Source organism: Cebus imitator, unplaced genomic scaffold (genome assembly GCF_001604975.1).
Source record: "Cebus imitator isolate Cc_AM_T3 unplaced genomic scaffold, Cebus_imitator-1.0 Scaffold426, whole genome shotgun sequence".
Classification (NCBI taxonomy): Eukaryota; Metazoa; Chordata; class Mammalia; order Primates; family Cebidae; genus Cebus; species Cebus imitator.
Window position 1 is genome coordinate 401,515 of NW_016107741.1, and position 27,621 is coordinate 429,135.

Here is a 27,621-nt window from a genome sequence, read left to right on the forward strand (position 1 = left end):
AAAATCATGACCCATTGTATTAGGGTGTTCTTGCATTGCTATGAAGAAATACCTGCAACTGGGCAATTTATATGAAAGGAGGTTTAGTTGGCTCACAGTTCTGCAGGCTGTACAGAAAGCATGGCTCCAGCATCTGCTTCTGGGGAGGCCTCAGGGGGCTTTGATTCACAGCGGAAGGTAAAGCAGGAGCATGCACAACACATGGCCAGAGCAGGAGCATAGGGGATGGGGGGGCAGCAGGTGTCACACACTTATATCCAACCGGATCCAGTGAGAACTCACTCACTATCATGAAGACAGCACCCAGATATGGAGGATTCACCCCCACGATCCAAACACCTCCCACCAGGCCCCACTTCCAGCACCGAGGATTACAAATCGGTATGAGATCTGGGCAGGGACACATATCCAAACTATATCACCCAGCAGTTCCACTCATAGGTATTTGCTCCATCCCAGGCCATGGAAAAGGGAAAACAAAACATAAGGGACCACAAGAAAAAGCTGTGCAAGAATGTTCATAACAACTTTATTCATAAGAGCCAAAACCTGCAAACAACCCAGGTATTGATTAATAGGAGCACAGAGAAACCAAACATAGTATAGTCATGTAATGGAATAGCACTCACCAATAAAAAGCAACAACATGGAGAAGTTGCAAAAATATTATGCTTAGTGAACAAAAGAAGGTGTCAACAAAAAGAGTGCATACCAAAGTTCTAGAACAAATAACTACATCTATGGTGGTAAAAGGGTTAGAACAGTGGTAGGCTCTGAGGGAGTGAGCATGGGGATTAACTGGCAAGAGGTATGAGGAAACCTTCTGGGGTGATGTTAATATTCTGTGTTTTGCTAAGCATTACATAAGCTTATGCTTTTGTCCAAACCCAGTGAACGTTCATTTAAGATTTGTGCATTTCATTGCATGTAAAATTTAGCTGAAAATAAAAAATGCTGTAAATACTAAACTTTACTTCATGATGTGCATGCTGAAGTATTTAGTGGAATGTTCACCGGTATCTCCAATTTACTTCGAAACACATCAGAAACTGAGATGGATTAGTATACAGAGGGCCAAATAGATGGATAGATACAGGTAGTGTGTAATGGGTGTTCACTGTAAAATTCTTTCAACATTTCCATATGCTTAAAAATTTGTATAATAAAATGTTGGAAGAATTCTGAAGATATTAAAACAGTAATGAAGGAAGGCTAGTCCTGCATGTAACATGCTGAAACATAAAAAAACCTTAATATTTAACTTAAGTAGAAAGAAAGATCAATGGAACATAGTAGAAAATTCAGAAATAGAACATCCCATATGGAAATTTAGTGTATGTTGTAAGTGGCAACCCAGGTCAGAAGAGAAGAAAGGGATTATGTAATAGTTTTGAGAGAAATGAGCTGCCTTCTGGAAGAATATATTTGGTTCTATGTCTCACACCTTATGCCAGGATAACTTCCCAATTGATCAAATATTTAAATATATATAAATATGTAGAATTCAGTGATAAATTAAAGAAACCACGGGATCATTCTTCTGTTAATACTAAGGGGGAAAAGTCCTTTCAACTATGACCCAAATGCCAGACATGATAACAGACTGATGAATTCAACCACAAACACGTCAGAACTCTTCAAACAAAACCACAATAAGCAAACTCAAAAGACAGAAGGCAAACTGGGGGAAGATTGTGAGATCTCATAAAGTTAATTTCTGTAATAGATAAGTAGCGTATAGCTACAATGCCAGCAACCCAATAGAAAAAAAAAAAGAGGAAAACAATATGAACAAATAATTCAACAGAAGACAAACGGTTTTTAGTGCCATACAAAATCCTCAACTACAAACATAATAATAGAAAAAATGAATTGCCATGTAATTTTAGCCTCCATTTCTATCAGCAGAAAAAAAAAGAAAGCTGCAGTGTATAATTCACTTTAAGAAGGAGAGAAAGAAAACACACATACACATATACACAACACATAAAAATGTGCTCATAGATATTTTTAAAAGCTTTAGAACATGCATTGCTTGTTCAGGGTGACAGGGAGGTTTTTTAACAGTATATCCTTTTATACTTTTAAATTTTGAAGCATGTAAATGGAATACCTAATTTTAAAAATTAGATTTAAGAAATCGAGAATAATTATATTGCAAATGAAGGCAGCAGCATGGGAAGCAACCCAAGCTCCAGTCCAACTCTGTTACTAATTAACTGGGTGAACTTGGGCCAGTCTCTTATTAACTATTCTGGCTAGAGAGAACCTCAGAAATATTCTCGTTCCACACTTGTTTTATGAAATAGGAAACAGAAGCACAGAATAAATTAAGTGACTTAGCCAATGTCACATGCAGTCAGTTTACGGCAGAGCCAACAAAAGCTGTCGATGTATCAATTTCTTCTTAGATAAGATGGGAGTACTGCCATTAAGAAAAGGTAAGCTGCAGAGATGGGTAGAAAATATTTGCAAATCGAAAAACTGACAAAGGACTTATATCTAGAATGTATATCTTTAACTCTCAAAACTCAACAATAGGAACAAAAATAAATACCTAAAGATGCTTAAGATCATTAATCATCTGGGATATCCAGATTCCTAAAAACCACAGTGAGACACCACTGTGCATCTATTAGAATGGCTAAAACTTTAATTTAAAAAACCTGACAATACCAGATTGGAAAGTATATGGAGCAACTAGAAATCTCATGCATTGCTGGTATACAAAATGCAAAATGGCACAACCACTTAGAAAACAGTTTGGCAGTTTCTTATAAAGTTAAACATACACTTAACCAATGCCACATACTCAGCAATCCCACTCCTAGGTATTTATCCAAGATAAGTAAAAAAGGACATTTACAGAAAAACCTGTACATAAATGTTTACAGCAGTTTTACTCTTATTCTCCAAAAGCTAGAAGCAACCCAAACGTTCATCAATTATAGCACATCCATGCAATGGACTATTATGCATCCATACAATGGAATATTATGCAGCAATCAAAAGGAACAAATGATTGATACATGCATCAAATTAAGTGGCTCTCAAAAGCACAATGCTGAGTGAAAGCAACCAACCTCAAAAACCTCTATAGTGCGTGATTCCATGTATATGACATTCTGGGAAAAGGCAGAATTGAAGGAATGGAAAACAGATCAGAGGTTGCTAAGTTCTGGGGCAGGGAGAGAGGCTGACTAAAAAGCGAGAGCATAAGGAAATTTTAGGAGATGCTGGAACTGCTCTGTGTCATCATTGTGGTGTTGGATACATGAATCTATGCATTTTTTAAACCCACAGAATTGTATACCACCAAAAGCAGATTTTACATTATGTAAATTTAAAAATAAATTTTTCCAGCTTTCTTGAGGTATAATTGACAAATAAAAAGTGTATATATTTAAGGTATACAATGTGATGTTTTGATATACATTATGAAACATTTGCCACCATAAAGCTAATTAACATATCCATCACCTTGAAGAGTGGAGTCATCAATCAAAGACTTCTGTGATCCTTTCCAGTTCTAGAAACATAAAGATTCTTTCACTTTAAAAAAAAAAAAAACAAGCAATTCCCAAGGAACTAGAACAGGTTTGTATTACATGTGGCACAAAAAAAATCTTATAATTTTTCTTTAGGAAAGATAAACCTGAATAACTATGAAATTCATAACGCAATGACAATGTGGAGAAACAAAAACCATGAAAAGAGTGTAAAAATAATGCCTTAGAATTTCATTTCCTTAACAATTCAGCTAGGTTTCAGGCATTCTAATTTTTCTCCCATTTGGAAGTGCTAAATTAATGGAAAAATAAGCCAGTGCATTTTTCTGTATTTCTATATCTCACTGTTTTAAGTTTTGCTGATCACACTTTAAACTTCCTTTTTATTTAAAGGTGAAATCATTGATAAACACCATCTCTATGAATCATTTTTCCTCCCTCAAAGCTTGTTCTTGTGACATCTGGACTGTCTAGAAGGACGTGACCCTTCAAATTATTCCTTGTTTATTTGCCATCTCTTTTGTTCCAAAAACTTTGAGTAAAATCTCTCTCATATAGTGTTTTTTTTTTTTACCTTTTTAGGGTGATGTACTCCTTTGAGAATATGACGTAAGCTATAACTCTATTTGAAAAGGTTTAAACAAAAACAAGACCATAAATACTGGCTTAGTCCACCTGTGCTTCTATAACAGCATACCTGAGACTAGGTAATTTATAAATAACACAAGTTTATTCTTATGGTTCTGGAGGCTGGGGAGTCCAAGATCAAGGCACCAATAGGTTCAGCATCTGGTGAGGGCTGCTCTCTGCTTCCAAGATGGTGCCTTGTTGCTGTACCCTTTGGAGGGGAGGTTCACTGTGTCCTTACATGTCAGAAAGGATGGAAGAGCAAAACAATGCTTCTTCAACCTTGAGCCCTTTAAAAGGGTGCTAATCTTGTCCATGAGGGTGAAGCCCTCGTGACTTACTTCCCAAAAGCCACCCCTCTTAATACCTTTGTATTGGGGATTAAGTTTCAAACTTAAATTTTAAAGGGGACACCTTCATTCAAACCATAGCAATACCCGTACATACACAATTCTGGTAGCAATGTCAGAGGTTCAAGAGCTTTATGAGTCCAGTGGATTTCAGGATTCCAGGGACATAGAGCACAGCTCCTGAGGGAAACCCTAGGTTCAAACCCTTGCTCTGCTATTTAACAGCAGTTTGACTTCGGGCATGTATTTATCCTTTCTCTGCCTTTGTTTGCTCAACCACAAAGTCCAAATAATAGTACTACTAGGGGATGGATGTAGTGGCTCACACCTGTAATCCCAGTACTTTGGGAGGCTGAGATGGGAGGATCCCTGAGACCAAGAGTTTCAGATCAGCATGGGCAACATTGCCAGACCCCATGTCTCCAGAAACATTTTAAAAAATTAGCTGGCTGTGGTTGCGCATGCCTGTAGTCCCAGCTACTTGGGAGGCTGAGGCAGGAGTATAGCTTGAGCCCAGGAGTTTGAGGCTGCAGTTAGCCATGATCACACCACTACTCCAGCCTGGGTGAAAGAGCAAGATCCTGACTGTTAAAGAAAAACGTGCTATTAGGATGTAACCATGTCTTGTCACTGGAAAGCCTCAATAAATATCACCTAGAAGGTGAAAGAAGAATTGACTGATGCCATTTTCCACGGCTTCTAAGTCAGCTTCCTTAGAAATTTGGATTCTATGGCGTATCATCAAAGTGTCATCTGCAATCCACTAAAGTCAACTGAAGTGCCTCCTGGTGGGAGATCCAGAAATGCAATGTTATCAAAGCAAATTATGTGCAATTTTATAGACTTTCATTTTCTAATGTATGACTAAGGGCTACAACTAGTAATTGACTGAGTTATTAAGAGTTACCAAACTAAAATTAGCACAGTACTTGATTTTATGGAAGCCTCTAATTCAGTTTTCTACTCAGACTCTGCTGCCAAACAACCCATGGCAATATCACAAGATACTTGCATCTCATGCCTACAGGTACTTGGTATCTCCTAGACTATAGGAAGGGTGCTTGTTACCACAGCATCATCAGCATTGTCTTGATTGTGGGATGGTTTCAATTGTTGTTACTCTCAACTTTGATGATTTATATTTTATAACTGGCTTCATCATTATCAATTTTGTTTACTGAGAGTCATTCAATGGACCCGAGGACAATATAATCAATCATATTCTGCCCTATAATTTTCCAATGATTCGGTTTTAAGTTGTATTTATATACCATGATTCCAATGGGAATCATTCAAATTCTGATGGCTGTAGCAGACATGCACATAATCCCCCAAAATATTCTCACTATTGGCACCCAGTGATCGGTTTTTAGGGAGGAGTAGGGTTGCCTGTTGGTTTGCTTACTACTGGAAAGTAAGAGTTGGTAGTAGAGATGAGAAAATGAATACCGTCTTTTTTTTCTGTCAAAGGAGACCATAGTAAAACATGCATGCATACATACACACACAACTAAGAATCACTAGGTAGCTAAATTTGAGATTAGATATCAATACTTCCCACCTGCCAGATCCTGAAGAAGTGAGTAAACTTTTCTGAACTTATCTAGGAAATCCAGACATCTACCTGGCCTCCTATAGAGACAAACTTTTTTTGTAAGGAGTAATTTGGTGTTTAACATTGTGTTTAACATTGGGCTTTGGGAGCCCCAGGGTCTCTGTCACAACTATTCCACTCTGCCGTGGTCATGTGAAAGCGGACATGGACAGTACAAAACAACTGGTGTGACTATGTTCCAATAAAGTTTTATTTACAGAAATAGGTAACAGCCCCACTGTCTGCTAGTTTGCTGAACTCTGCCATACACCATTGTGAAAATAACATGGCAAAATGCTGGTGATGATATTGTTGCTATCATCATCATCATCATCATCAAAGCACTCCCATCTGACCTTCCGAATCACAGAGGCAGGAGCAAACACTACTCAGGACATTTTATAACTAAGGAAGGCAAGTTCACAAGAAGCTAAGGCTTTGTCCACAGGGTGGGTGGATGTACTGAGAGAAGCCTTTAGCTTCCCTGACTAATAGGTGTCTCCTCTCTGTTAGAGAGCTCAGAAAAACCTCTGCCCATTGTACATTTATTTGTAAGGGATAATTTTCATGTCATGACACTGTCCTCACTACTCTCTGAGAGAAGCTAAACCTTCTCATTGCTGAGATATAAAAAATGCTATGGGAAAGATAGGCTTTTATTTATATTATTGTAAGCTTTTAAAAATGATTTTGCCTGAATAGGCTATATTCCTCTTTTCTGTCTGATTATTACCATTTTTATTTCCCAGTTGTAAAAATATATGTTTGCCATTTGTCTGAAGAACAATGCAACTCTCTCCAATCCATCACATAGCTCTGCTCTTAGCAATTCTCACAGCTCATCAGGAAAATGATTGCCTGATTAAACAGGCATGACTAAGCCACAACATCCTCAGAATGTACATGGAGCCCTGGGCCCCGAATGCATCTTACTCCAGCAATGCCAAGCATCGCCTGATGCACAGTGCAAAGAGCAAGACCAAAGGGGAGTTTTCAAAGGAAGGAAATCATGTATTTTACAATGAGCAGCATTTGTAAAAGCTATTTTCCAAGTTATTATGTGAATTGATTTTGGGAAAGCAATATGATTCTTTCAGCCTGATGATTCGACGAAATGAAAACCTTCAGAAAGAGAAAAAAAAAATCAGGTAATCTTTCTCCTGACCATGATTCATCCTGTGTTATCTCAGGGCTCCATTGAAATGCTTATTGTGCACAAAATGTCCTCCGATAATTTCTTTTAAAACATTCATTGTCAAATGAGCAAAGCAGCAGTCGACAGCTGAGTCTTAAAACCTAGAGTTCAATACTGAGAAGTGGGGTTGAGTTGAATCTTATCTCTGCTACATGGAAAACATCTATATGCCACTCACTGTGACTTCAGATGCAAGCTACTTGTAAGACTCAGTTTTTCCATCTGTTAAATGGGAAAAAAATAGAAACTGCCTTATGTGGTTAATGTATTGACATGCAGTTGACCTGAGAGAGGAGAGGGACTGGAGAGTGAGTTAATAATCATGCTTACATGATGAAGCCTCCCTACAAACCCCTAAACTAAAGGATTAGGAGAGATTCTGGGCTAGTGAAGACATAGAAGAGCTGGGAGAGCGGCACTCCTGGAGAGAGCACAAAGCTCCACTCCCCTCCCCTACACCTCGCCTTGTGCATCTCTTCCTTCTGGCTGTTCATTTGTATCCTTTGTAATATGCTTTATTATAAACCAGTAAACATAAGTAAATGTTTCCCTGAGTGTTGTGAGCCATTAAATTAAATTATCAAACATGAGGAGGTGATTAGAGGAACCTCCAATTTATAGCCAGGGTCAGACGCACAGGTGACAACCTGGGGCTTGTAATTGTCATCTGATGTCAGGGAAAGTCTTATGGAACTCAGCCCTTAACCTGTGGGGTCTGTGCCAACTACAGGCAGTTAGTGTTATAATAGAGTAAGTAATAAAACACCCCATCAGTGTCCACCAAGAATTGGAGAATTGGTTGGTGCAGAGGAAAAAACCCACACATTGGTATCAGAAGCTGTATAAGTGTCAAGAAAACAGTATTCTTCCTTTATTGTCAATCCTCTGAACTGTACATCCACTTTCTCCTTGAACTCCTACAATCTGATGTCATCAAAGAATTGTCTTATAGTAATTTTGCTCAGAACCACTCATACTTTTTGTCACTAACCAACTTATCTTGCTATCTTACTGGTTTTGAACTCTGAGCATTTCTTGTCAGCTGAGCCTTGCTGCTATGTCTGAATGTGTCCCCCAAAATAAATAGGCTGGAAACTTAATCCTCAATGCAACAGTGTCAGGGGGAGGGAACTGTCGGAAGGTGTTTAGGTCATGGGGAGCTCCACCCTCATGAGTGGATTAATGCTGCTATAAAAAGGGTTTTGGCAAAAGCAATTGCAGCAAAAACAAAAATTGACAAATACGATCTATTTAAACTAAAGAGCTTAGACATAACAAAAGAAACAATCAACAAAGTAAACACACAATCTACAGAATGGGAGAAAATATTTGCAAACTATCCATCCGGCGAAAGTCTAATATCCAGAATCTATAAAAAACCTAAACATATTAACAAGCAAAAACCCAACAAGCCTATTAAAAAATGGGCAAAGGACATGAACAGACACTCCAAAAGAAGATATACATGCAGGCAGGCAATAAACATATGAAAAAAATGCTCAACATCACTAATCATTAGAGAAATGCAAATCAAAACCACAATGAGATACCATCTCACACCAGTAAGAATGGCTACTATTAAAAAGTCACACAAAAAAAACAGATGCTGGCCAGGTGCAGTGGCTCAAGCCTGTAATTTCAGCACTCCAGGAGGCCAAGGCAGGCGGATCACATGAGCTCATGAGTTCGAGACAAGCCTGGCCAACATGGTGATACCCTATCTCTACTAAAAACACAAAAATTAGCTGGGTGTGGTGGCACATGCCTGTAGTACCAGCTACTTGGGAGGCTGAGGCAGGAGAATTACTTGAACCTGGGAGGCAGAGGTTGCAGTGAGCCAAGATCATGCCAGTGCACTCTAGACTGGGCTACAGAGCAAGACTCTGTCTCAAAAAATAAATAAATAAAAAGTAAAAAAATAGATTCTGGCAAGGTTACAGAGAAAAGGGAACACTTATATACTGCTGGTGTGAATGTAAATTAGTTTGGCTATTGTGGAAAGCAGTGTGGCAATTTCTCAAAGAACCTAAAACAGAATTACAGTTTGACCCAAGAATCCCATTATTGGGCATATTCCCAAAGGAATACAAATCATTCTACCATAAAGACAAATGCATGTGTATGTTCATTGCAGCACTATTCACAATAGCAAAGACGTGAAATTAACCTAAATGCCCATCAACAGTAGACTGGATAAAGAAAATAGACACCATGGAATACAATAAAATCATTTTAAAAAATGAGATGATGTCCTTTGCAGCAACATGATTGGAGCTGGAGGCCATTATTCTAAATGAACTAATGCAGGAAGAGAAAACCAAATACGGCATGTTCTCACTTATAAGTGGAAGCTAAATGATGAGAACACATGGACACAAAGAAGGGAATAATAGGCACCAGGGGCCGGGCAGAGTGGCCCATGCCTGTAATCCCAACACTTTGGGAGGCCGAGGTGGGTAGATCATCAGAGATCAGGAGTTCAAGACCAGCCTTGCCAACATGGCAAAACCCCCTTCTCTACTAAAAATACAAAAAAAATCAGCTGGGCTTGGTGGCGCATGCCTGTAGTACCAGCTACTTGTAGGGCTGAGGCATGAGAATCGCTTGAACCTGGGAGGCAGAGGTTACCGTGAGCCGAGATTGTGGCACTGCTCTCCAGCCTGGGTGACAGAGCAAGATCCTGCCTCAGAAAAAAAAATAATAAGTAGACACCAGGGCCTACTTGAGGATGGAAGATGAGAGGAAGGAAAGGATTGAAAAACTACCTATCAGGTACTATGCTTATTACCTGGGTGATGAAGTAACTTTTTACCCCAAACCCCCATGACATGCAATTTACCTATATAACAAATTCGCACATGTACCCCTGAACCTAAACTAAAAGTAAAAAAACAAAACAAAACAAACAATAAAAAAAATCATGCTTAAAAAAGAGGGCTGCTTTAGGGAGTGGGTTCACTCTTCCACTCTCTGCCATATGAAGACAGACTTCCTCTCTTGCTTTTCCACCTTCCACCATGTGATGACACACTAAGAAGGCCCACATAAGACGCCAGCACCTTGATCTTGGACTCCCAGCCTCCAGAACTGTAAGAAACACATTTCTGCTCTTTATAAACTACCTAGCCTGTGGTATTCTGCTATAGGAGAACCAAACGGACTAAAACACCTGCCTTAAAAAATATTTGTTATTTATTTATCCATCCTACTCAGGATTTTTAATAAGGAATTTTTGATATCTAGTGCATTATGTTGCCAAAACTAAAGTCAAAATTAAGTCAAATAAGAAATTAAAATGTCTCTACTAATGACCCATCTGCTTTCTGATCTTCCTTCTATTTCTCCACATTTCCCCAAAACCAGAAAGTCTCCTGACTGGCCCTATGGTCACTCAGGATCATTTTATTCTCAGAATCCAAACTTCTTCCTGCCTAGAATGTCTACCTTCTTTCCTTCCACCTAGCCCAGGGTTTCTCACCCTCAGCGCTACTGATATTTTTGCAGGATAATTCTTTGTTGAGTGAGAGGAAGCTGTCCTGTGTATTACAGGAAGTTGAGCAGTGTCCCTGGCCTCTACCCACTGGATTCCAGCAGCACCCTTCCTAATTGTGGCAAACATAAATGTCTCCAAGAACTGCCAAGTAGCCCCTGGAGGATTAAATGGCCCTTGGTTGACAGCCCCAGTATCAATGTGCAATATTATCAATAATATAATAACTAATATTAATAATAATTAATGTGCAATATATTCTAATCTGAGAGGTCAAATGGTACAATTTAGCACTACAGCACTGCATACATTACTGTCCTGTTATTCCATTTTTTTAAATTTTACTTCACAATCATTTTGTTTCTTAACTAGGGTAGCATAAGGCACAGAGCAGGGGCTCAATAATATTTATGTGCTGTGTCCAAAGGGAATAGTTGTTTGGCTGAAACTAAATCTGCTGGCCGGGGGCAGTGGCTCATGCCTGCAATCCCAACACTTTAGGAGGCCAAGGTGGGCAGATCACCTGAGGCCGGAAGTTCGAAACAAGACTGGCCAACATGGCAAAACCCCATCTCTAATAAAATACAAAAATTAGCTGGATGTGGTGACACATACCTGTAATCCCAGCTACTCAGGAGGCTGACGCAGGAGAATCTCTTGAACCCAGGAGACAGAGGTTGCAGTGAGCTGAGATCACTCCATTGCACTCCAGCCTGGGTGACAGCAAGACTCCATCTCAAAAAAAACAAACGTAAATCTGCTAAGTGACCATATCCTATAGTGAGCTTTAAACTACCAATTTTAATAATTTAATGATTCTAAAATTGCAAATTAATAAATTATATTGGATCCACTTGAGAAACTATGATTTGTCTGGCTTTTAGACTTTAATCAAACTTTAAATAGCATTCCAAAGTGTTAGAAATATTTCTGCTCTTTTTTGCAAAGAAGACAAATTGGCTGATGAAAATCAGTGGTTTTAGGTCACTCAGGAGTGATTAATCAAGAGATATTTGAATAAACATTATTAAAAGACAACACATAAGATGTGATTAAGGTATAATGATTATCAGTAATCATAAGGGTGAATAAATGGTTTTAAAATGTCAATTTATGACATTCAGTTATATTGTAAGAACAATCCTTTCATGTATTCTCTGTTTGTATCTATATTTACACTGGCAATATAAATTTAACATTAGATAATTCTTGAAATATGTTAATATTTAAACAGACAATTATGCTTATCAATGTTTTCATTTAAACTAAATCATGCTTTTTGAAACATTGCTGAATATGTGATTATACTTCTCTTTTAACTTTTGTTCATAAAATAGAGGATATTATTCCTTAGCACTAGATTTAAAGTATTTGTGTTAGTCTCAAATATTTCCAATACTTCTCATCGTTTTAAAAAGTTACCTTCTCAGTACTGATCTCGCAAATGTTAGCAGGTTTTTGAGGCATTTGAGTTGCAAGGACTTACATCTTAGTATAAATCCATCATAGCTAAATTCTTCATTCTTCTTCAAGTGTCCACACAATATCCAACATCCTGATGAAAAGTAAAAATGTTAATCATTTGAAAAGTAAAAATGTTGATCAGTTCCATGTATCTACATGTTTGGCACCACAGACAAAACATGACTGCCAGAAGTTTTCCTTCTCCCTTTGACCTGATGCTCCAGTGTCACACTGATACAGCAAAGGAAAAAGATGGTGTTCTGGGAGAGGAGAAAAATGAAGCTAGTCTTATTTGTTGAGACATCTTATGGTTATGTGAGCACCAAAGAAAAAGAGACATCCTTTACACAGTTCTATTACCAAAGGAAAAATTCAAGGAGGTATTTCCTTCTTGGTGTCCAATGACTGACTTACTCACACACCTCTCTTATCCCAGGCCACTATGCTCTGATAAATTGTCTGCATTGGGTTTTGGCTTTTCTCTTGTTTTGAACCTGTTTTCCTATGTCCGTGTTTGAAATGAGTTCTAGAATCCCATCAGCAAGTCTAGTTTGGATGAGATCTAGCTGTCCTTCCAAAAGTTGAAATTCATGAGCATCCCTTGATCTGTGTGTGTCTGAGTTGTATTTTAGATTGGTGCAAAAGTAATTGTGGTTTTTGCCATTACTTTTAATAGGGTTTAGAAGTCATTTAAGATCCTTCAAACCCTTTGTTCTGGGGACCAAGGTAGATTCAGGGTCTGACCAACAAAGTTGTTCTAGATTTCTGCTTTCCTAGGGAGCTGCTCAAGAAAATTAGGAAGGACCAATCTCTTTGCCTGATAGTCAACAGGACCTAGGGTGGAATCAGGGAAGCAGGGTTAGATTGAAAGTGAACGACAGAGCCCAACCTCACATAGAAGTACCTGTTCTGACTCACCCAGTACTCAGTGTGTAGTTCACGACAACATAAATGCCTGCTTACAGCTGTAAAAATAAGAGAGAACATGGGTAAATAGCTGATTGGTATCTGTAGTTAGTTTGCAAGCAGCAAAAGTAAGCTGATAGAGGGAAAACAGAAAAAGTAGACATTCTCACAATTGGACCCAAAATGATTTTTTTGTTTGTTTGTTTGTTTTTGAGACAGAGTTTTATTCTGTCGCCAGGCGCCAGGCTGGAGTACAATGGTGCGATCTCGGCTCACTGCAATCTCCGCCTCCTGGGTTCAAGCAATTTTCCTGCCTCGGCCTCCCAAGTAGCTGGGATTACAGGCGTGCACCACCACGCCCAACTAATTTTTGTATTTTTTAGTAGAGACGGGGTTTTGCCATGTTAGTCAGGATGGTCTTGATCTCTTGACCTTGTGATCCACCCTCCTCGGCCTCCCAAAGTGCTGGGATTACAGGTGTGAGCCACCACGCTCGGCCAATGATTTTGTTTTAATTTGCAATATAAGACATGAGTTCCTTTGAAGATTTTATACAGGTAAGTAGATAGCTAGATATATTGATAGATTACATAGATAAATAGATTGGATAGATGGATGGATGGATGGTTGGATGGATGGATGGATGGATGGATGGATGGATGGATGGATGGAAGGATACCAAGAGAGAGACAGATTTGCAACCTCTGAAAGAACCAAACCACTCTTTTCCTCCTAATGCTGTCTTCCTCACCTGAAATGTACCCCCTTCACCCTTCCTACCTGCTCAGAGCCTATTCATCATTTAAGTCCTGGACTGATGAACAAAGAGGAAGAACATAGTGACAACTCAGAAATAAGATTAAGTATCAGTACTTCTTTTAAATTATGTAATTTCACTAAATAAATTCCTGCTGCTCCTCTATGGCTGTTATATGTCATTCTAAGCTATCTTTGACCTGGCCCATTCCATCATATCTTCCCTTCCATGCCATCCTCTACCCAAGACAGCCCTTACAACCAGGGTTGGTGATCACCTTGCTACAACATCCACCACCCTCACCTGTAAATGGGTGTCTCCAACGATGGTATCACTGGATGGCTGCTAGGGTGGTGAAAAAAACACAGTTTTGAAGCCAGAATACCCCATTTTTGGACATTAGCTTCTTTGTTTACCAACTCAGTGACTTCAGGCACATTATTTAATCTTTCAGGATCTCAAGTTCCTTAGATATAAAACATGAAACACAATAATAATTCCTACTTCATGGGGATGATGTAAGGCTTGAATGAGATCATTTATTTGACCATCATACTTAGAAGTGTCAACCACTGTGAAGGGTCTGAAATTTTAGCAAACAAGCTAGCTTGCCTCAGATTCAGGGTTGCTGGCAGAAGACACGAAACTCCTGAGTCAGAGACAAATGACTCTACTACTCACAGCGGTATCAGCAGCCAGAGTATCATCAGTTAAGCCTATTCCCCAATCTCCAATTGACAAGATGAAATGCAAAGGCCATTGTGACCCCTGCACACACAGTGCATTACATTATAGGAGAGAGAACTTGAATATTTTATACTAGGCAGTACACCTGCCTGATCTTTGCCCTAGAGAGAGACATTATCTCTATAATACTGCAGAGTAAGCAAACAAATCTGCTGCATGCTCTAGACGAGACACTATCTCATCTCCCCAACTGTAATGGACATAAACACCCTTGAAAAGAGAGCCTGGAATAAAATAAGACATACTGAAACACAGAAAACCCTTGGAAAGTTATTAATATTTCCCAGTAAGAAATCAGGAGATCTCCACTCATTTTCCTTTCCTTGCTCTTGCCATTTCTCCTGCCTGGAATTTTCTCTTTCTTCCCTTCACAGATCCAAAGTCTTTGCTTCAGTCTTCCTCAGATATTCGCCATGATGGGACAAGAGGATCTGGTACAGCAGGAGATTCAGTAAGACTGGACGAACCGGGAGTACATTGAGAAAATCACCAGCAGCATCAAGAAAATTGCAGACTTTCTCAACTCGTTTGAATGTCTTGTTCAAGATTTGCAACACTAAGGGAGAAATTGACAGCCCATGAACAGAGAATAGAGTACATTGAAACATGGGTGACAAAAGGTGAGACACTCACCTAGCACAGTGCCATGCTGCTGGTGGGAAGTTGCTTTACAGAGCAGAGGCCACGTGAGAAAGGACCCAGCAGCCTTCAGCTCCTTCCTTTCCCCTTAAAGAGCAACAGGGCTTATTGTTGTTTTTCTTTTTTCAAAAGTGTGGCCTTTGGGTTCCTTTGGGTTCTTTCATGTACATCTGAGGATGTGATGTGGTATGTGAGAAGTCTAGAGGAACTCTTGGAAACAACATTAGGTATTTTTCCTTTCCAGTAACATTTTGTAGATCTACTTGTCAATGTATTTGAGACATTCACAGTCAAAAGCATGGGACCCTTTGTGAAGGTCCTGCCCACCCCTGTCTTTCCTTTCTCTCTCAGACTTTCTTTAAAGTTCTCATTGCTTCTATGAACAGTCTTTGTTTCCTCCACACCTTTGGTGGGAAGTAGGGGGCAGTCCTAGCCAAGACACTCATGCCCTGGCAATGTGACTACCAGAGAATGTTGTTGCCAACCCACCAGTTTCCTGCTGATTTGGAGAGGTCAAGCCCAGGCCCCCACTAGGCTTGAAGGAACATTTTCAGATGTTTCTTTCTGTCACTTGGGGTGTCTGTGCCTCTCAAATTTCCCTAATAAACTCCTCGACTTTATCTGATTGCTATGATTATGGTAGAAATAGGACCTAGAGAGGGGTTTACTTATTCCATAGAAATGGAATATATGGAATTCTTATTCCAACCAAACTTTCATATGTAGCTGTTTGATTCAAAGCCTAGGTGACTTACCAGCCCAATCCCCTATGTTTGGACTTTCAGCTGATTAGTTCATCCTGGGAGTCATTTGGTCATTCAGCACATTTATCAAGTACTTACTATGTAGGCAAGTTATACTCCAATAAAATATACAGTATTGAATCAGAAAAAAAAGTCTTTGTCTCATTCAAAGCACAAGACAAATGTCCCTTCCTTGAGGAGCCTTTTCCAAACACTCCAGTCATTATACATCCATTTGCAGAGTTCCTACTTCTACTTGTAGTCTGTCTTATAAAAACAAGTCATTCTTTGACTTGTTCAACACTTCTCCTACTTTCTAAAAACTTTAAATTTAGGGCTGTATTATAAGGGGTTGTAGTAGATGCTACTTGTGTCCCATTTGTAGCCCCTTAGCCTATGAGTGGCTAGCTAACTGCCTGACTTATCACCTGAGGGTTGTGCACTGCTTCTATGGACAGTCTTTTGTCTCCTTCACACCTTTGGTGGGAAATGGGGGCAGTCCTCACCAAGACACCAGTCCTGGCAATGTGACTACTAGAGAATGTTGTTGCTAACCCACCAGTTTCCTGTTGATTTAGGGAGGTCAAGCCCAGGCCCCCACTAGGCTTGAAGGAACATTTTCAGTGACTGAAATGTGCACCTGCAGACCTGAAGAGCTAGGGAATTAAGCTCCACTCCCCAGCAGCCTTCCACCAATGGCAGATGGAAGCTGGTGTATCAATGCCCAAGCTCCTTTGCTCCTTGGCTAGGTGCATGCTCTACCCTGACTCCCAGAATTCCTGTGGGGCCATAAGCTCCATTTACCCTCAGTGGAACCTGCTTGATGACAGACCCTTTGGTGGGTTCCCTCTCTTTCCTGTCTTGTTTTCCCCCTCGCCACCCAGTGTTTTCTGAGAAGACCAGCTCCCCCAAAACCTAGTTGCACTAAATTTCGATCTCAGGATCTTTTTCCAGGAAAAAGCAAACTGAAAAGAGTACCAACAAAAGATTATCATCTGTGGACTACACTGTGAAATTATTAAATACTTGTTAACATATAGCTTTTACTCAAAATCACTATCATATAAATTATGAGGCATTAAGTCCAATTCCATCATAAATATTTGAAAATCATTCCTTGTGTTCCCAAACAATAAATAATCATGATAGTACAGTTATACTATCACTGAAGTAATGTTTGGAGCCAAATGAATCTATGTGTGAAGGCAACAAAAATATCAGCAGCCAAGGAGATGCATTTGGCCCCAGAGTGCATCTGAAATGCTGCTTGACATCTGAGAATGACTTAGAAGTGCTCTTCCAGCAGTCCTGTGTGGGATGGGATGTGACAGGGAAGGTAACAAAGGTCAACGGCTTCTTTTTCGAGGACTTTACTTGCTCCCGCTCCACACTGACATATACCCTGAGCTTTTGATAACATGACATTCCGATGGGGAACTGCCCCCAGACCTATCATTGTGGCATGATTTGTAGCTTTTTTCTTCCTAGTAGTGAAAAGTGGATAGCTGGCTTTTCAGGTCACGAGTTGTGCTGTCATCCATGCTTGTAGCAGGAATAACAGGGGCATATTAACTGGGGTACATACATACCCCTTAAGGTGTGAGAGGAGTCATGGCTCTGAGGGAATTTAGGATGGCGCCCCTTTCCTGAAGGGATCAAAGCAACTCTAAAGGGAAACACATCAAACATTTTAAAGGCACAATGATAATGCAACAGAAACACCTGCCACCAGGATTCTGCACAGGATTCTGTCATGCTTCCCCATCATGACTGGATTGACACCAGGTTGCTAGGCTATTTCTATCATCAAATACAACATAGAATCTATTCACTGAACAGGGAATGGAAGATAGCCTATGGATCCTTTCCCCACCATTGCCCTGCAACTCACAGGAATGCATGCTACTTGGCCACTGTAACACATCAAGAACAGCTGCAGGAGGGGGCTTTGGCAGAGAAGCCAACTCTTTTGCCCTGCTCTCTTACTGAATGCACTAAAGCCATTCTTGCTATAATTAGTCCCCAAAGAGAAACTAAAGTAATGGGAAAGTGGAAGCTTCCTTGCTAAGACCCTAGGGATCTCTACTGAACTCCAGTGTTACTGAACTCTAGAAAGGATACGACTCACCTTGCTCTTTCAAAGGCAATCTGTCTCTGACATATCATCTAGGAGTTGTTTCTTTGATGTCTCCTGTGTTCTTTACTCTGTTCCATCTACCAAATGCATGCACACACGCACAAACCACACATACTTTATCTAAGAAAAGGCAGTTTTGAGGGATTTTTTTATCCTAGAAGTATTGACCTTTTTCAAGTTCACCTATAAAAATTAAGCAACCTAGTGTCAGTTTATCTAGAAAGACATAGAAAGCCACAGGAAAATAAATCAGTGGACCTAAAATACTATTACTATTACCATAAGGAATGTGAAATTTTAAAATAGGTAAATTCAAACATGACCCATAAATCAGGGTCCACAGTGTACAAAGCCAAAACCCTTCACACTGTGGATACCGGTCCAGGACAGGTGCACTCAAAGAGATTTGGGAAGAGTGAAGATGCCTAGGACATAGGAAAGCTACAAAGAAAGAGATCATTCTGGGGATGATGCTAGCTGGAGAAAATGATAACTGCATTTAACAAGAATGTGGGTGTACTCTGCAAATAGTTACTATATTAAGGAATTTCAAAGGTAAAGAGTAATTAAATATCAGCTTGAGTCTCATACCTGCGCTCAATCAAGAGGGGAAAAAGGTCCCCCAATCTCAGAACAGGATTCGCCTGAGAGGAAAACACATCCCGCTCTGAAGGAAAAATGTTCACTTCTGCCATCACCATCCCCCAGTGGCAGAACTGAGTTTGAGTTTTGGAAGTCCTCATATCCAGCAGAGAGCCACTATATGATGGCCTTGCGCTGGCCCTCGGGCCTCCTAGGTGCGTAAGAGTGCATGGAGGAGAGGATGGATGGGGAGAGGCTAGTGGACTCCATGCAAACCACCCAAAGTCTCCTGTGTTCCAGGAAGAAAGCTTTCTCCCAACTCCATCCTGCACATGGTGATGTTAGCCTCTATTGCACTTTCAGGGTAAGGCAAATCATGCCTGTACCCAAATCACCCCCCTTTTTCTCCTTTACTCTAAAACTGGCACTGATGACATACTATTTGACTTAGCGGTGTAGCAGAGTTCCCAGCCAACTGCTTCAACCATCCCATCCATGTGGGTCTCTGTAGTCACTACTGGCTGATGTTCCCCAAGGCTATTTCCTCTCCTTTCTGGGGCCACAGGTGGACTATGTTTCCCGGCCTCTCTTGCAGTCTCTTGTGGCTATGTCAAAAGAACAATAGTACAAGAGAAAGGTCAATGTGGAAGAGAAAGTACCAGTGGATGGTTAAATGTTTGCTATTCTGAGCTTTAGTGGCACCACAAGGAAAGAGTGTTCTTTGGATGAAAATTCCAAGAGATATAAGAGGACTAAACTTCACACAAGCTCACGTCAAATTCCAGTCCTGCCCCTGGCCACTCAAAGGACATTGGGCATGTCACACTTTCTCATCATAAACATGAGGGAATTTCATTGGATGGGCTCCAAGTTTTATCCCAACATCGATACGCCATGATGCATCTGTGGCTTGGTTATTCCTCCTAGCCACTAGCACATGGTTGCTATTTACTCTCCTAATAATTCAACCTCAATTTGATTTTGCAGCACACTTTCACAGTGCCACATCTTTTCCAAGGTGCATCTGTATACACTGCCTTTCTTCCCATCCAACAGCTCTGTAAAATAAGAAACAGAGGAAGCTGGCACCCCATTTAGAGATGGGGAAGCTAATGTGGTAAAACCAACAACCTACTCAGAATTATAAAATATTAGAGGCAGACCTGCAGTTAGAACTCCACTCTCCTGAGTACTGGTTTTCTTCTAATTCCTGTTCACTATGTCACATTCAGTTCCTGCAAAAAAAAAAAAAAAAAAAAAATGGTCACTAATGTTGCTTTATTAAATTAGTTCTTAAGCATCAATAATCAGGGGCACTGCAATTTATTCTATTCTCACTGTAAACATGTCAAATGATGCAGATGAAAAAAAAAGACTTAAACTCCCAAAAAAAAATGCTCCTGAAAACTTTATGAGGAACATAATTTAAATCGTTTGGACAAAGCTTACATTTACATGTATTATTCATAGAAGAGCTGGAGATTATGAAAGGTTGGGATTCACATTAAACTTATGTGTGATACAGGTCCCAACCAAAGTGCCATTTTTTTTCTACAAAAGAACAAAGTTCTTCATTTGGAAACATCAAAATAAACATATGTGAATCATCTCTCACATACTTCCAAGCCAATGGGCACGTCATTGGGTTATGCAAGGCATGCAGTAATTTTCTATGGTAAATTACAAACCAAGAGCTTTGACTGATGTCTTCTTTTTAACCAGTTATTAAGAAAACTTCTTTGCGCACTCATTAGGAAAGCTATAATAAAAAAGACAGTAATAAATGTTGGTCAGGATGTGGAGAAATTGGGACCCTAATAGATTGCTGCAGGTAGGAATATAAAATGGTGCAGCTGCTTTGGAAAAAGTCTGGCAGTTCCTCAAAAAGTTAAACATACAGTTACCATGGAACCCAAGTATCCACTCCTAGATTTATACCCAGGAGAAATGAAAGCACATGTCCACACAAAACCTGTACACAAATGTTCATAGCAGCATTATTCATAATAGCCAAGAAGTGGAAACAGCCCAAATGTCCATGAACTGATGAATGAATAAACAAAATGTGGTCTAGCATACAGTAGAATATTATTTGTTAATAAAAAGAAGTGACATTCGGATCCATGCCACAGCCAGGGAGAACCTTGAAAACACGATGTTCAGTGAAAGAAGCCAGACACAGAAGACCACATATTACATGATTCCATTTCGAGGAGAGGGGCAGAATAAGTAAATTCAGAGACAGAAAAGAGGTTAGTGGTTGCCAGGGTTGGGAGAAGGGAGGAATGAGGGGTCATGGATAATGAGCATGGGGTTTCTTTTTGGGGTGAGGAAGATATTCTGGAATTAGATTATGATCATGGTCGTGCATCTCTGTAAATAATAAATGTCAAATGCTTAGCACGATACCTAGCGCATGCTTGGCATTATAAGAGATAATACAATAGTAACTTTATTACAACAGTAACATAGTAATAACATTATTTTAATAATTTTATTATAATTGCAGCTGTGAATAATCTCATGACCTTCGAGCATGAACAAAAATCTCTTTTCCTGGTTTCTTTTCATTCAGATCAACCAAGTAGGGCCCAAAGGCCAAATGTGACCCCATGCCTGTTTTTATAGATGAAGTTTTATTGGTACTCATTCATACCTATTGGCTACATACTGCTTATGGCTGCTCCAGTGCCACAAACACATCATTGAATAGTTTCAACAAAGACAAATGCTTGAGGCGATGGATATCCCAATAACTCTGATATGATTATGACACAGCTTACGCTTGTACAAAAATATCACATGTACCTCATGAATATATACAATTCATATTTATCCATAATAATTCAATATAAAATATTTTTAAGCCTAAATACTATCTGGACCTATACAGAGTCATTTTGCTGATCACTCTGTTCTAGGATAGTCAGAATATTATCATTTTCTTCCTGAGAGAGAACGTATTACAATCCTTCGAGAGAAGCCAAGAAAATAACACATTAGCTGAGACAGGGCATGGCTATCACCCACTGGGACTCACAGGGCTGGGCTTTGCTTCTGCCTATTCCTTCTCCTCCATGCCCCGGCCTTCTTCAGACACCACTGTCAGATACGCTTCCTCTCCGCCTGATAAGCAGGTGTTGGAAGCACAGGAAGCCTTCCTGTAGGCTAACAACACTATCGAGGCTTGACTCTCCTAACTCATGTGGACAGTTAGGGTTTAAAAAACAATGTTGTTGGGGTACTATGATCTGTCCCAGAATGCTGGCCATGGCTATTTGATGTCATCCTGCATTCCAACTCCTACTGCTCCAAAAATGAAGTCAGTGTTCCATCAGTCCACATGAGTAAGAAGAGTAAAGCCTCAATAGCGCCGTTAGCCTACTCAGAGCCTTCCTTGATTGTCTGTTACCCCAAGTGCTCATGTCAGAAGCTATTTTCCAAAAGCAACTTTCATGTGTCCCATGTCAGGGTTGTCACCTACCACCATAGAATGTTTCACTCTACTAACATACTGTGGGAATTGATGCCTGTGTTTTTTAAGTTGACTGGGTTTTTTTGTTTGTTTGTTTGTTGGTTGGTTGGTTGGTTGGTTGGTTTAATGAAGAAGAAGAAGGAAGAGGACAGAGGAAAGACGGAAGAGAAAAGGAACAGTGACAAGGGAGGAAAGTAGGAATGGAGAAAGGAGAGAATCCGCGAGATTATTTCTTTACATGTCTGTTGCCCTTTCCCTCCTGGGGCTCCCACTGCCTGCCCAGTGAGATGTGCCACACTGCGTGTAAAAGAGGAGCATTGAGACAAATGCATGTAAACTTTTTTAAATAAACGAAAAGCAGGCGCAGAAGTACAGAAGCTTTTTTGCCTTTTCCAAGCAACCAGACAATAACTCCAGACTAGTGCATCAAAATCAAAGATGACTGCAGCTTCAAAGCTTCCTGGGAAGATCAAAGGCGAAGCGTGAAGAAGGCAGGCAGGATCTCTGAGGGCAGGAGGAGGGGCCCTCTCAGCCCTTATGGAGCTCCGTTTCAACAAACCAGAATCTCCTGTAAGTCAGTTCCCATGTTTAAAATCAGCCCTGATCCTTGCTCAGGGAGCTTTAGGGAAAGCTTCTTCACAGAAACAAAAATGAGACATCTTAGCAATAACACAGAAATCAAACTCTCCTGGCAGAAAGCTTCCAGGCCAATTCCTTGCCCTAACTCCCTAAAAAGATTGTCTTGCCTCACATTTTTTTTTTTTTCCTACTGAGTCCCGCTCTGTCACTCAGGCTGGAGTGCAGTGACACAATCATGGCTAACTGCAACCTCCGTCTCCTGGGTTCAAGAGATTCTCCTGTCTCAGCCTCCCATGTGGCTGGGACCACAGGTGCATGCCACCAAGCCAGGCTAATTTTTGTATTTTTAGTAGAGACAGGGTTTCACTATGTTGGCCAGGCTAGTCTCAAAATCTTGACCTCAAGTGATCCAGCTTGCCTCGGCCTCCCAAAGTGCTAGGATTACAGGCGTGAGCCACTGTGCCCAGCCACATCACATATTTTAAACTCTATTTTAATTGATTGCCTAAGAGTCCAATAATATATTCAGTTAGATGGCAGTGCAATCATTTTAAACTCAATATATTTACCCTGGTTGCATAAGACAGGACTTTGCTGCAACCTCCCCAAGTGCTGGAAAGAAGAATAAATATTAGCCCCATGTAGCTTAAATTCTTAGAATTTGACAACTGATTTCAGTATAATTGGTCAGAAATTTCCTCTACCTCTCTCTGCTGCTGTTATAAAATATTTCTCCCTTTAACTCATGTTTGCCAGAACACTTGTGCTGTGTAATTGCAGAGATATTCCTATAATATCCGAGTGTGGCGATGGAATGGATTCCACATAATTAGTTGAACATAATTGAGCAATAATATGTAGTTATGGAGGAAATTTATTGGGCCTCGTACAAAGGAAAATTTCGAGAGCAGTGGTGTGTTGATCCCAAAGTAATTGTGCAAAGCATCACCTACAGTACTGACTTTGTCATTTCTGCTTCAGAAATATCATTAACACACCTACCTCTACAGCAACATCCTTGACACTGACCTTCTCTTTCTGCAGAGTGGCCTATTTCAGAGTGGTCATAAGGGAACAAATCAGTAACTCTCAAGAACACAGGATGGTCTCTGGCACATAATATAGGTATCCAATAAAAAGTTGATTTGAAAATTACTTGTTAAAAAACTCACTGAAGCTGTGCTTTCATAGAGAAAACACAAGACACACATATTTCTAATGTAACTATCTCCTTATCTGGATTTTTCCTGTATGTAAAATAGCTGTTTCCCACTGCCTTAGGGACTGTACAACTATATGCTCTTAAAAATAGCTCCAGATAGCTAAGCAGTGCTTTCCAGCTGAAGAGAAAACATCATTATTAAAACCTAGGTCCAGATTCCGATGCCTATAAATGTTTTTCCAGTCATTTCCTATGCCTTGATTCCTGCAGAATCCACAAGCCTAAGGCAACAGATGCACACACACACACGTGCACACACACTCATGCTGTAAATAGAAAAAGCCAAAACTATCTTATAAAGTGTTTTCATTTGTTAATATCTTGAATCTTGTCAAATTACATCACGCCTTCCACTTCTTCCACACCTAAATGTCACCTACATCTATCTTTTGTCTGATTTGAAAAGATTGTGGAGGAAATTTACAAATCTATAAATAAGCAAATAAGGCTATATATAAGTGTTTCTTATTTTATTGATTGATTGTATACTGCTACACCCAAGCTATTTCTATTCAGTACACACAGGATGCCTAAAGCATTAACTTTTTCTGAAAAGCTAAGCTGCCCCTAAATGTTTGATCCTGATGTTTGTTCCCCTGAAACAGGTTAACGAGTATTAAAAAAAAAAAAAACTGGCTGATTTTTAATGCAACCAGCTTCACAAAAACAGATGGTGTATGACTTGCCTAATTAGATAACACAGATAGAATCTCATTCCTTAAACAAAGCTGCCTCTTGAGCAGGCCTGCTGCATATCACGTACCCCAGCCGTATAAATGAGTCTGCCAAGTAGGTTTTTCCCCCTGAATATCATCAATCATGTTATTTCTGGTTTCTTCTCTTGTCCCTTGTATGTCTCCAGGCTCTATCTTCCTGTTTATATCTACACTGACAAATATGAGAAAAGATGGACAAATGCCAAAGTTCGACACTAACTTTTAACATTAAAATAGCTGAAAATTTGAAAATTTTCCCAAATGAACATTTTTCACTGTCAAGAAAGTCCGTGGGGATATATTTGTTCTCCATACTGTAGTCTTGTGTGGCTAAGAGGCTGGATTTTGAATGACCACACCAAGATATCAAACCAACTCTTTAGTTTATTCCATCTCTCTGCATAAAAGCACACCCAAAGAGTTGCCTGAGATCAATCCCCCCATCAGGGTGGGATCCAGACATGCCTCCTTATTCTCCAAGATTATCTTATGGATAATTATTAGGCTGTGTCACCAAACCCATCCCTACCAAAACACACACGTGTGCATACACACACACACACACACACACACATACATACATCTAATTTTCTGAAACAAGAAGGCCTAAACCAATGATGAGAAGAAGAAACATTTGTCAGTAGCACTTTTATAGACTACAGTCTTTGGTTCCTTTCATGTCTTTTTGGAAATAGCTAGAAATGAAGGTGGTGAGGGAGTCTATTTCTGGGCCACTAACCCCTTCAATAAGAATCTTGCATGACACAAAGAGAAACACTGGAAATACAGCCGCAGCAAGGATTTAATGGAATTCCTAGCTGGGGGCCCCAGGATATAGGTGTGTGGATTTATTTTTCCAGTTTTAATCTGGAAGAAAAGGAATATCTTGTTTCCTCCATTGTTTAACATTGATGAATCCTTCTGTCTCCAAATTAATTTCCCTATTGAGACTGAGAGTGCACGGAAGGAATACAACTAGTTTTCATCCTTTTATCCCTGACTCTCAGGACAGTGCCAAGCAGAGAGAGTGCTTCATGATTGCTTCTTTCTATAAGTGTGGTGTTTACGGATGCCTTGGGACCCGACATGGCTTCACAGTGCATCCTTTTTAAACACACACATGAACACTGAGATCACTGCCCTCCTCCAGCTGCTGCTCTCAGTTACACAAAACTGAGATTCCTGCCTTCCTCCAGCTGCTGCTCTTATTTACACAAACATCGAGGTCACCGCCCTCCTCTAGTCATTGTTCCCTGGGCCATAAAATCATCCACGTTCAGGGTTTAATTTTACTAGGTGATAAAAATGGATTGCAATGCCTGTCTGGGGATGCAGTTTGACCCATTTTCTCAAGCCTCTATGACTGTGTTCATTAAATTCATGCATGATCACCCTTCAGTAATGTTCCAGTAAGATCTGGGGAGGGAGCCACCACAGCAGTGTCACAGTTTCCAAAGGTCCCCACATCTCCTCAAAAACACAGACAGAATGAGCAGGTGGTAACACCACACATGCAGCAGATTCACAGCAAAATCAGGTGAAGAGCAACCTGCAAGGTTTGCAGTATCAGTGTCTGTATGGGAGGAAGCAGTGGAAGCATCAGGGATTCTGGCAGACCCAGAAACAGAAGAACCTGGAAACAGCCAATGGGCTTGTGCTGGAAAGCATAGTGGGTCCATGTGAGGACAGCAGTGGAAACCAAGAGGAGTCTTGTTGAACTCAACAAACATTCCTGCCAGTCTGAAGGGCAGGGGGGCTCTCTGGCCCTTGGAGCTGACACCGGGTTCCGTTCAAGGCAGGGCCCTCACACCGCAAGCAGAATCCAACCTGAGAAGGGCAGGGACAAGAGAAACAAAGGGAAGAGAATCTCCAGCAGACCATAATCTTGTGAAATCTGCATAAAAACAACACAACAGTGAGGTCAGTAAGATTAAAATGCTACTCAACACAACTACTTCTAATGGTTTAGGAAAATTAACTTCATGTAAAAATGAACAATAGAAAAGGATCATGCTTGAATCTGACTCAAATTTATTATAAGAAATGAAACAAGAAGGAACAGAGTAACATCTCCACAGACAAGAAAAGCATGCCAGAAAATGCATTTTTATAAATCGCTTGAAAACTGTAATTTTCTGTTTCTAAGAGAGCTAAAAAATACTCATAGAAATGGCACACAACAGGAAAATACAACATAAATCAGAAACTGAAATACTCAGAGATCACAATGCAGAACTCAAGACAATAAGAAATAAGGAAAATAATCTTAGAAATAAAGAATAAACTAGAAAAAATATGGGAGAGAGTATATTTAAAATGACAAGAAACATAAAAGCTACAAAAAGGAAGAAAATTTAAAATTTAAAAAAAGTATTTGAAGGAAACTGACAAGTATTTAAATGAGCAAAGAACATCGAACATGTTGACAACAGAAATCCCTGAAAGAAATCCCAAACAGGGCAACAAGTAACAAAAACTATAATTCAAGAAAATATTGCAAAATACAAATTTGAAATGACATAGGAAAAGAGCAACTAACATCCCTGAGACTACTGACTCAGAAAACTGACATGAAGATGTTATCTACTAAAATGTCTGAACTTTAAAGGAAAAGAATCCGTGGATGTATAGGCAAAAATAGAAGTCACACATACGTAAATAAATTTACATCATTATCAGAGTTGAACAGCAAGGCTTTTTTTTTTCCCCAGTAGAAAATGGAGCAATATATTTAAGACAGGGTCCCCAACCCTGGTCCGTGGCCTACTAGGAACCAGGTTGCACAGCAGAAGGTGAGTGACAAGCGAGTGAGCATTACCGCCTGAGCTCTGCCTCCTGTCTGATCAGCGGCAGCATTAGATTCTCACAGGAGTACAAACTCTACTGTGA

The 27,621-nt window shown here is 39.9% G+C and overlaps 1 long non-coding RNA gene and 1 pseudogene across 1 annotated transcript in view; one reads left to right on the forward strand and one right to left on the reverse strand.

The window, feature by feature from the left end:
• Positions 1-3,381: 3,381 nt before the first annotated feature.
• The window catches only part of LOC108290177, a 37,257-nt gene continuing 13,017 nt past the window's right edge, over positions 3,382-27,621 (reverse strand). The window contains exons 2-6 of the long non-coding RNA XR_005197088.1: positions 19,904-19,975; positions 14,196-14,237; positions 13,148-13,194; positions 12,252-12,320; positions 3,382-3,552 (exon numbers count right to left, since the gene is read on the reverse strand). This is a non-coding gene — a long non-coding RNA (uncharacterized LOC108290177). The remainder of the gene's footprint in view (positions 3,553-12,251; positions 12,321-13,147; positions 13,195-14,195; positions 14,238-19,903; positions 19,976-27,621) is intronic.
• On the forward strand, positions 14,533-15,898 carry LOC108290176 (annotated as a pseudogene).